Source organism: Sardina pilchardus, unplaced genomic scaffold (genome assembly GCF_963854185.1).
Source record: "Sardina pilchardus unplaced genomic scaffold, fSarPil1.1 HAP1_SCAFFOLD_95, whole genome shotgun sequence".
In the NCBI taxonomy this organism is placed as follows: Eukaryota; Metazoa; Chordata; class Actinopteri; order Clupeiformes; family Clupeidae; genus Sardina; species Sardina pilchardus.
Window position 1 is genome coordinate 122,198 of NW_026910941.1, and position 11,723 is coordinate 133,920.

Consider the following 11,723-nt stretch of genomic DNA (forward strand, 5'->3'; position numbering starts at 1 on the left):
ATGTTGTAAAGTGACTTTCTGTCACAATGCAGTACATGCACCTCAACACCCAACTTCACGAACACCACATCAGAGTGAATGATGCGACTGAACCGCGTGCGCTGGAGCCACCAGTGAGCGGCCAGTAGCTCATTGAGGCCCTTTGTGTTGTATGCGCTTGGTTTCAAGCTTCTAAGACCTTCCAATTTCAAGCTATGAAGGAAAAGTGAAGACACGTTTACTTTTCATATTTCATGACAGTTGGCTGAGACGGCCAAAACATGCGCTCGTGGAAACTTTTTTCAAAATCCACTTTGGGCTTGTAAGATGTTGTAAAGTGACTTTCTGTCACAATGCAGTACATGCACCTCAACACCCAACTTCACGAACACCACATCAGAGTGAATGATGCGACTGAACCGCGTGCGCTGGAGCCAGCAGTGAGCGGCCAGTAGCTCATTGAGGCCCTTTGTGATGTATGCGCTTGGTTTCAAGCTTCTAAGACCTTCCAATTTCAAGCTATGAAGGAAAAGTGAAGACACGTTTACTTTTCATATTTCATGACAGTTGGCTGAGACGGCCAAAACATGCGCTCGTGGAAACTTTTTTCAAAATCCACTTTGGGCTTGTAAGATGTTGTAAAGTGACTTTCTGTCACAATGCAGTACATGCACCTCAACACCCAACTTCACGAACACCACATCAGAGTGAATGATGCGACTGAACCGCGTGCGCTGGAGCCACCAGTGAGCGGCCAGTAGCTCATTGAGGCCCTTTGTGTTGTATGCGCTTGGTTTCAAGCTTCTAAGACCTTCCAATTTCAAGCTATGAAGGAAAAGTGAAGACACGTTTACTTTTCATATTTCATGACAGTTGGCTGAGACGGCCAAAACATGCGCTCGTGGAAACTTTTTTCAAAATCCACTTTGGGCTTGTAAGATGTTGTAAAGTGACTTTCTGTCACAATGCAGTACATGCACCTCAACACCCAACTTCACGAACACCACATCAGAGTGAATGATGCGACTGAACCGCGTGCGCTGGAGCCACCAGTGAGCGGCCAGTAGCTCATTGAGGCCCTTTGTGTTGTATGCGCTTGGTTTCAAGCTTCTAAGACCTTCCAATTTCAAGCTATGAAGGAAAAGTGAAGACACGTTTACTTTTCATATTTCATGACAGTTGGCTGAGACGGCCAAAACATGCGCTCGTGGAAACTTTTTTCAAAATCCACTTTGGGCTTGTAAGATGTTGTAAAGTGACTTTCTGTCACAATGCAGTACATGAACCTCAACACCCAACTTCACGAACACCACATCAGAGTGAATGATGCGACTGAACCGCGTGCGCTGGAGCCACCAGTGAGCGGCCAGTAGCTCATTGAGGCCCTTTGTGTTGTATGCGCTTGGTTTCAAGCTTCTAAGACCTTCCAATTTCAAGCTATGAAGGAAAAGTGAAGACACGTTTACTTTTCATATTTCATGACAGTTGGCTGAGACGGCCAAAACATGCGCTCGTGGAAACTTTTTTCAAAATCCACTTTGGGCTTGTAAGATGTTGTAAAGTGACTTTCTGTCACAATGCAGTACATGCACCTCAACACCCAACTTCACGAACACCACATCAGAGTGAATGATGCGACTGAACCGCGTGCGCTGGAGCCACCAGTGAGCGGCCAGTAGCTCATTGAGGCCCTTTGTGATGTATGCGCTCGGTTTCAAGCTTCTAAGACCTTCCAATTTCAAGCTTTGAAGGAAAAGTGAAGACACGTTTACTTTTCATATTTCATGACAGTTGGCTGAGACGGCCAAAACATGCGCTCGTGGAAACTTTTTTCAAAATCCACTTTGGGCTTGTAAGATGTTGTAAAGTGACTTTCTGTCACAATGCAGTACATGCACCTCAACACCCAACTTCACGAACACCACATCAGAGTGAATGATGCGACTGAACCGCGTGCGCTGGAGCCAGCAGTGAGCGGCCAGTAGCTCATTGAGGCCCTTTGTGATGTATGCGCTTGGTTTCAAGCTTCTAAGACCTTCCAATTTCAAGCTATGAAGGAAAAGTGAAGACACGTTTACTTTTCATATTTCATGACAGTTGGCTGAGACGGCCAAAACATGCGCTCGTGGAAACTTTTTTCAAAATCCACTTTGGGCTTGTAAGATGTTGTAAAGTGACTTTCTGTCACAATGCAGTACATGCACCTCAACACCCAACTTCACGAACACCACATCAGAGTGAATGATGTGACTGAACCGCGTGCGCTGGAGCCACCAGTGAGCGGCCAGTAGCTCATTGAGGCCCTTTGTGTTGTATGCGCTTGGTTTCAAGCTTCTAAGACCTTCCAATTTCAAGCTATGAAGGAAAAGTGAAGACACGTTTACTTTTCATATTTCATGACAGTTGGCTGAGACGGCCAAAACATGCGCTCGTGGAAACTTTTTTCAAAATCCACTTTGGGCTTGTAAGATGTTGTAAAGTGACTTTCTGTCACAATGCAGTACATGCACCTCAACACCCAACTTCACGAACACCACATCAGAGTGAATGATGCGACTGAACCGCGTGCGCTGGAGCCACCAGTGAGCGGCCAGTAGCTCATTGAGGCCCTTTGTGTTGTATGCGCTTGGTTTCAAGCTTCTAAGACCTTCCAATTTCAAGCTATGAAGGAAAAGTGAAGACACGTTTACTTTTCATATTTCATGACAGTTGGCTGAGACGGCCAAAACATGCGCTCGTGGAAACTTTTTTCAAAATCCACTTTGGGCTTGTAAGATGTTGTAAAGTGACTTTCTGTCACAATGCAGTACATGCACCTCAACACCCAACTTCACGAACACCACATCAGAGTGAATGATGCGACTGAACCGCGTGCGCTGGAGCCACCAGTGAGCGGCCAGTAGCTCATTGAGGCCCTTTGTGTTGTATGCGCTTGGTTTCAAGCTTCTAAGACCTTCCAATTTCAAGCTATGAAGGAAAAGTGAAGACACGTTTACTTTTCATATTTCATGACAGTTGGCTGAGACGGCCAAAACATGCGCTCGTGGAAACTTTTTTCAAAATCCACTTTGGGCTTGTAAGATGTTGTAAAGTGACTTTCTGTCACAATGCAGTACATGCACCTCAACACCCAACTTCACGAACACCACATCAGAGTGAATGATGCGACTGAACCGCGTGCGCTGGAGCCACCAGTGAGCGGCCAGTAGCTCATTGAGGCCCTTTGTGTTGTATGCGCTTGGTTTCAAGCTTCTAAGACCTTCCAATTTCAAGCTATGAAGGAAAAGTGAAGACACGTTTACTTTTCATATTTCATGACAGTTGGCTGAGACGGCCAAAACATGCGCTCGTGGAAACTTTTTTCAAAATCCACTTTGGGCTTGTAAGATGTTGTAAAGTGACTTTCTGTCACAATGCAGTACATGCACCTCAACACCCAACTTCACGAACACCACATCAGAGTGAATGATGCGACTGAACCGCGTGCGCTGGAGCCACCAGTGAGCGGCCAGTAGCTCATTGAGGCCCTTTGTGATGTATGCGCTCGGTTTCAAGCTTCTAAGACCTTCCAATTTCAAGCTATGAAGGAAAAGTGAAGACACGTTTACTTTTCATATTTCATGACAGTTGGCTGAGACGGCCAAAACATGCGCTCGTGGAAACTTTTTTCAAAATCCACTTTGGGCTTGTAAGATGTTGTAAAGTGACTTTCTGTCACAATGCAGTACATGCACCTCAACACCCAACTTCACGAACACCACATCAGAGTGAATGATGCGACTGAACCGCGTGCGCTGGAGCCACCAGTGAGCGGCCAGTAGCTCATTGAGGCCCTTTGTGTTGTATGCGCTTGGTTTCCAGCTGCTAAGACCTTCCAATTTCAAGCTATGAAGGAAAAGTGAAGACACGTTTACTTTTCATATTTCATGACAGTTGGCTGAGACGGCCAAAACATGCGCTCGTGGAAACTTTTTTCAAAATCCACTTTGGGCTTGTAAGATGTTGTAAAGTGACTTTCTGTCACAATGCAGTACATGCACCTCAACACCCAACTTCACGAACACCACATCAGAGTGAATGATGCGACTGAACCGCGTGCGCTGGAGCCACCAGTGAGCGGCCAGTAGCTCATTGAGGCCCTTTGTGTTGTATGCGCTTGGTTTCAAGCTTCTAAGACCTTCCAATTTCAAGCTATGAAGGAAAAGTGAAGACACGTTTACTTTTCATATTTCATGACAGTTGGCTGAGACGGCCAAAACATGCGCTCGTGGAAACTTTTTTCAAAATCCACTTTGGGCTTGTAAGATGTTGTAAAGTGACTTTCTGTCACAATGCAGTACATGCACCTCAACACCCAACTTCACGAACACCACATCAGAGTGAATGATGCGACTGAACCGCGTGCGCTGGAGCCACCAGTGAGCGGCCAGTAGCTCATTGAGGCCCTTTGTGTTGTATGCGCTTGGTTTCAAGCTTCTAAGACCTTCCAATTTCAAGCTATGAAGGAAAAGTGAAGACACGTTTACTTTTCATATTTCATGACAGTTGGCTGAGACGGCCAAAACATGCGCTCGTGGAAACTTTTTTCAAAATCCACTTTGGGCTTGTAAGATGTTGTAAAGTGACTTTCTGTCACAATGCAGTACATGCACCTCAACACCCAACTTCACGAACACCACATCAGAGTGAATGATGCGACTGAACCGCGTGCGCTGGAGCCACCAGTGAGCGGCCAGTAGCTCATTGAGGCCCTTTGTGTTGTATGCGCTTGGTTTCAAGCTTCTAAGACCTTCCAATTTCAAGCTATGAAGGAAAAGTGAAGACACGTTTACTTTTCATATTTCATGACAGTTGGCTGAGACGGCCAAAACATGCGCTCGTGGAAACTTTTTTCAAAATCCACTTTGGGCTTGTAAGATGTTGTAAAGTGACTTTCTGTCACAATGCAGTACATGCACCTCAACACCCAACTTCACGAACACCACATCAGAGTGAATGATGCGACTGAACCGCGTGCGCTGGAGCCACCAGTGAGCGGCCAGTAGCTCATTGAGGCCCTTTGTGTTGTATGCGCTTGGTTTCAAGCTTCTAAGACCTTCCAATTTCAAGCTATGAAGGAAAAGTGAAGACACGTTTACTTTTCATATTTCATGACAGTTGGCTGAGACGGCCAAAACATGCGCTCGTGGAAACTTTTTTCAAAATCCACTTTGGGCTTGTAAGATGTTGTAAAGTGACTTTCTGTCACAATGCAGTACATGCACCTCAACACCCAACTTCACGAACACCACATCAGAGTGAATGATGCGACTGAACCGCGTGCGCTGGAGCCACCAGTGAGCGGCCAGTAGCTCATTGAGGCCCTTTGTGTTGTATGCGCTTGGTTTCAAGCTTCTAAGACCTTCCAATTTCAAGCTATTAAGGAAAAGTGAAGACACGTTTACTTTTCATATTTCATGACAGTTGGCTGAGACGGCCAAAACATGCGCTCGTGGAAACTTTTTTTAAAATCCACTTTGGGCTTGTAAGATGTTGTAAAGTGACTTTCTGTCACAATGCAGTACATGCACCTCAACACCCAACTTCACGAACACCACATCAGAGTGAATGATGCGACTGAACCGCGTGCGCTGGAGCCACCAGTGAGCGGCCAGTAGCTCATTGAGGCCCTTTGTGTTGTATGCGCTTGGTTTCAAGCTTCTAAGACCTTCCAATTTCAAGCTATGAAGGAAAAGTGAAGACACGTTTACTTTTCATATTTCATGACAGTTGGCTGAGACGGCCAAAACATGCGCTCGTGGAAACTTTTTTCAAAATCCACTTTGGGCTTGTAAGATGTTGTAAAGTGACTTTCTGTCACAATGCAGTACATGCACCTCAACACCCAACTTCACGAACACCACATCAGAGTGAATGATGCGACTGAACCGCGTGCGCTGGAGCCACCAGTGAGCGGCCAGTAGCTCATTGAGGCCCTTTGTGTTGTATGCGCTTGGTTTCAAGCTTCTAAGACCTTCCAATTTCAAGCTATGAAGGAAAAGTGAAGACACGTTTACTTTTCATATTTCATGACAGTTGGCTGAGACAGCCAAAACATGCGCTCGTGGAAACTTTTTTCAAAATCCACTTTGGGCTTGTAAGATGTTGTAAAGTGACTTTCTGTCACAATGCAGTACATGCACCTCAACACCCAACTTCACGAACACCACATCAGAGTGAATGATGCGACTGAACCGCGTGCGCTGGAGCCACCAGTGAGCGGCCAGTAGCTCATTGAGGCCCTTTGTGTTGTATGCGCTTGGTTTCAAGCTTCTAAGACCTTCCAATTTCAAGCTATGAAGGAAAAGTGAAGACACGTTTACTTTTCATATTTCATGACAGTTGGCTGAGACGGCCAAAACATGCGCTCGTGGAAACTTTTTTCAAAATCCACTTTGGGCTTGTAAGATGTTGTAAATTGACTTTCTGTCACAATGCAGTACATGCACCTCAACACCCAACTTCACGAACACCACATCAGAGTGAATGATGCGACTGAACCGCGTGCGCTGGAGCCACCAGTGAGCGGCCAGTAGCTCATTGAGGCCCTTTGTGTTGTATGCGCTTGGTTTCAAGCTTCTAAGACCTTCCAATTTCAAGCTATGAAGGAAAAGTGAAGACACGTTTACTTTTCATATTTCATGACAGTTGGCTGAGACGGCCAAAACATGCGCTCGTGGAAACTTTTTTCAAAATCCACTTTGGGCTTGTAAGATGTTGTAAAGTGACTTTCTGTCACAATGCAGTACATGCACCTCAACACCCAACTTCACGAACACCACATCAGAGTGAATGATGCGACTGAACCGCGTGCGCTGGAGCCACCAGTGAGCGGCCAGTAGCTCATTGAGGCCCTTTGTGTTGTATGCGCTTGGTTTCAAGCTTCTAAGACCTTCCAATTTCAAGCTATGAAGGAAAAGTGAAGACACGTTTACTTTTCATATTTCATGACAGTTGGCTGAGACGGCCAAAACATGCGCTCGTGGAAACTTTTTTCAAAATCCACTTTGGGCTTGTAAGATGTTGTAAAGTGACTTTCTGTCACAATGCAGTACATGCACCTCAACACCCAACTTCACGAACACCACATCAGAGTGAATGATGCGACTGAACCGCGTGCGCTGGAGCCACCAGTGAGCGGCCAGTAGCTCATTGAGGCCCTTTGTGTTGTATGCGCTTGGTTTCAAGCTTCTAAGACCTTCCAATTTCAAGCTATGAAGGAAAAGTGAAGACACGTTTACTGTTCATATTTCATGACAGTTGGCTGAGACGGCCAAAACATGCGCTCGTGGAAACTTTTTTCAAAATCCACTTTGGGCTTGTAAGATGTTGTAAAGTGACTTTCTGTCACAATGCAGTACATGCACCTCAACACCCAACTTCACGAACACCACATCAGAGTGAATGATGCGACTGAACCGCGTGCGCTGGAGCCACCAGTGAGCGGCCAGTAGCTCATTGAGGCCCTTTGTGTTGTATGCGCTTGGTTTCAAGCTTCTAAGACCTTCCAATTTCAAGCTATGAAGGAAAAGTGAAGACACGTTTACTTTTCATATTTCATGACAGTTGGCTGAGACGGCCAAAACATGCGCTCGTGGAAACTTTTTTCAAAATCCACTTTGGGCTTGTAAGATGTTGTAAAGTGACTTTCTGTCACAATGCAGTACATGCACCTCAACACCCAACTTCACGAACACCACATCAGAGTGAATGATGCGACTGAACCGCGTGCGCTGGAGCCACCAGTGAGCGGCCAGTAGCTCATTGAGGCCCTTTGTGTTGTATGCGCTTGGTTTCAAGCTTCTAAGACCTTCCAATTTCAAGCTATGAAGGAAAAGTGAAGACACGTTTACTTTTCATATTTCATGACAGTTGGCTGAGACAGCCAAAACATGCGCTCGTGGAAACTTTTTTCAAAATCCACTTTGGGCTTGTAAGATGTTGTAAAGTGACTTTCTGTCACAATGCAGTACATGCACCTCAACACCCAACTTCACGAACACCACATCAGAGTGAATGATGCGACTGAACCGCGTGCGCTGGAGCCACCAGTGAGCGGCCAGTAGCTCATTGAGGCCCTTTGTGTTGTATGCGCTTGGTTTCAAGCTTCTAAGACCTTCCAATTTCAAGCTATGAAGGAAAAGTGAAGACACGTTTACTTTTCATATTTCATGACAGTTGGCTGAGACGGCCAAAACATGCGCTCGTGGAAACTTTTTTCAAAATCCACTTTGGGCTTGTAAGATGTTGTAAAGTGACTTTCTGTCACAATGCAGTACATGCACCTCAACACCCAACTTCACGAACACCACATCAGAGTGAATGATGCGACTGAACCGCGTGCGCTGGAGCCACCAGTGAGCGGCCAATAGCTCATTGAGGCCCTTTGTGATGTATGCGCTTGGTTTCAAGCTTCTAAGACCTTCCAATTTCAAGCTATGAAGGAAAAGTGAAGACACGTTTACTTTTCATATTTCATGACAGTTGGCTGAGACGGCCAAAACATGCGCTCGTGGAAACTTTTTTCAAAATCCACTTTGGGCTTGTAAGATGTTGTAAATTGACTTTCTGTCACAATGCAGTACATGCACCTCAACACCCAACTTCACGAACACCACATCAGAGTGAATGATGCGACTGAACCGCGTGCGCTGGAGCCACCAGTGAGCGGCCAGTAGCTCATTGAGGCCCTTTGTGTTGTATGCGCTTGGTTTCAAGCTTCTAAGACCTTCCAATTTCAAGCTATGAAGGAAAAGTGAAGACACGTTTACTTTTCATATTTCATGACAGTTGGCTGAGACGGCCAAAACATGCGCTCGTGGAAACTTTTTTCAAAATCCACTTTGGGCTTGTAAGATGTTGTAAAGTGACTTTCTGTCACAATGCAGTACATGCACCTCAACACCCAACTTCACGAACACCACATCAGAGTGAATGATGCGACTGAACCGCGTGCGCTGGAGCCACCAGTGAGCGGCCAGTAGCTCATTGAGGCCCTTTGTGTTGTATGCGCTTGGTTTCAAGCTTCTAAGACCTTCCAATTTCAAGCTATGAAGGAAAAGTGAAGACACGTTTACTTTTCATATTTCATGACAGTTGGCTGAGACGGCCAAAACATGCGCTCGTGGAAACTTTTTTCAAAATCCACTTTGGGCTTGTAAGATGTTGTAAAGTGACTTTCTGTCACAATGCAGTACATGCACCTCAACACCCAACTTCACAAACACCACATCAGAGTGAATGATGCGACTGAACCGCGTGCGCTGGAGCCACCAGTGAGCGGCCAGTAGCTCATTGAGGCCCTTTGTGTTGTATGCGCTTGGTTTCAAGCTTCTAAGACCTTCCAATTTCAAGCTATGAAGGAAAAGTGAAGACACGTTTACTTTTCATATTTCATGACAGTTGGCTGAGACGGCCAAAACATGCGCTCGTGGAAACTTTTTTCAAAATCCACTTTGGGCTTGTAAGATGTTGTAAAGTGACTTTCTGTCACAATGCAGTACATGCACCTCAACACCCAACTTCACGAACACCACATCAGAGTGAATGATGCGACTGAACCGCGTGCGCTGGAGCCACCAGTGAGCGGCCAGTAGCTCATTGAGGCCCTTTGTGTTGTATGCGCTTGGTTTCAAGCTTCTAAGACCTTCCAATTTCAAGCTATGAAGGAAAAGTGAAGACACGTTTACTTTTCATATTTCATGACAGTTGGCTGAGACGGCCAAAACATGCGCTCGTGGAAACTTTTTTCAAAATCCACTTTGGGCTTGTAAGATGTTGTAAAGTGACTTTCTGTCACAATGCAGTACATGCACCTCAACACCCAACTTCACGAACACCACATCAGAGTGAATGATGCGACTGAACCGCGTGCGCTGGAGCCACCAGTGAGCGGCCAGTAGCTCATTGAGGCCCTTTGTGATGTATGCGCTTGGTTTCAAGCTTCTAAGACCTTCCAATTTCAAGCTATGAAGGAAAAGTGAAGACACGTTTACTTTTCATATTTCATGACAGTTGGCTGAGACGGCCAAAACATGCGCTCGTGGAAACTTTTTTCAAAATCCACTTTGGGCTTGTAAGATGTTGTAAAGTGACTTTCTGTCACAATGCAGTACATGCACCTCAACACCCAACTTCACGAACACCACATCAGAGTGAATGATGCGACTGAACCGCGTGCGCTGGAGCCACCAGTGAGCGGCCAGTAGCTCATTGAGGCCCTTTGTGTTGTATGCGCTTGGTTTCAAGCTTCTAAGACCTTCCAATTTCAAGCTATGAAGGAAAAGTGAAGACACGTTTACTTTTCATATTTCATGACAGTTGGCTGAGACGGCCAAAACATGCGCTCGTGGAAACTTTTTTCAAAATCCACTTTGGGCTTGTAAGATGTTGTAAAGTGACTTTCTGTCACAATGCAGTACATGCACCTCAACACCCAACTTCACGAACACCACATCAGAGTGAATGATGCGACTGAACCGCGTGCGCTGGAGCCACCAGTGAGCGGCCAGTAGCTCATTGAGGCCCTTTGTGTTGTATGCGCTTGGTTTCAAGCTTCTAAGACCTTCCAATTTCAAGCTATGAAGGAAAAGTGAAGACACGTTTACTTTTCATATTTCATGACAGTTGGCTGAGACGGCCAAAACATGCGCTCGTGGAAACTTTTTTCAAAATCCACTTTGGGCTTGTAAGATGTTGTAAAGTGACTTTCTGTCACAATGCAGTACATGCACCTCAACACCCAACTTCACGAACACCACATCAGAGTGAATGATGCGACTGAACCGCGTGCGCTGGAGCCACCAGTGAGCGGCCAGTAGCTCATTGAGGCCCTTTGTGTTGTATGCGCTTGGTTTCAAGCTTCTAAGACCTTCCAATTTCAAGCTATGAAGGAAAAGTGAAGACACGTTTACTTTTCATATTTCATGACAGTTGGCTGAGACGGCCAAAACATGCGCTCGTGGAAACTTTTTTCAAAATCCACTTTGGGCTTGTAAGATGTTGTAAAGTGACTTTCTGTCACAATGCAGTACATGCACCTCAACACCCAACTTCACGAACACCACATCAGAGTGAATGATGCGACTGAACCGCGTGCGCTGGAGCCACCAGTGAGCGGCCAGTAGCTCATTGAGGCCCTTTGTGATGTATGCGCTTGGTTTCAAGCTTCTAGGACCTTCCAATTTCAAGCTATGAAGGAAAAGTGAAGACACGTTTACTTTTCATATTTCATGACAGTTGGCTGAGACGGCCAAAACATGCGCTCGTGGAAACTTTTTTCAAAATCCACTTTGGGCTTGTAAGATGTTGTAAAGTGACTTTCTGTCACAATGCAGTACATGCACCTCAACACCCAACTTCACGAACACCACATCAGAGTGAATGATGCGACTGAACCGCGTGCGCTGGAGCCACCAGTGAGCGGCCAGTAGCTCATTGAGGCCCTTTGTGTTGTATGCGCTTGGTTTCAAGCTTCTAGGACCTTCCAATTTCAAGCTATGAAGGAAAAGTGAAGACACGTTTACTTTTCATATTTCATGACAGTTGGCTGAGACGGCCAAAACATGCGCTCGTGGAAACTTTTTTCAAAATCCACTTTGGGCTTGTAAGATGTTGTAAAGTGACTTTCTGTCACAATGCAGTACATGCACCTCAACACCCAACTTCACGAACACCACATCAGAGTGAATGATGCGACTGAACCG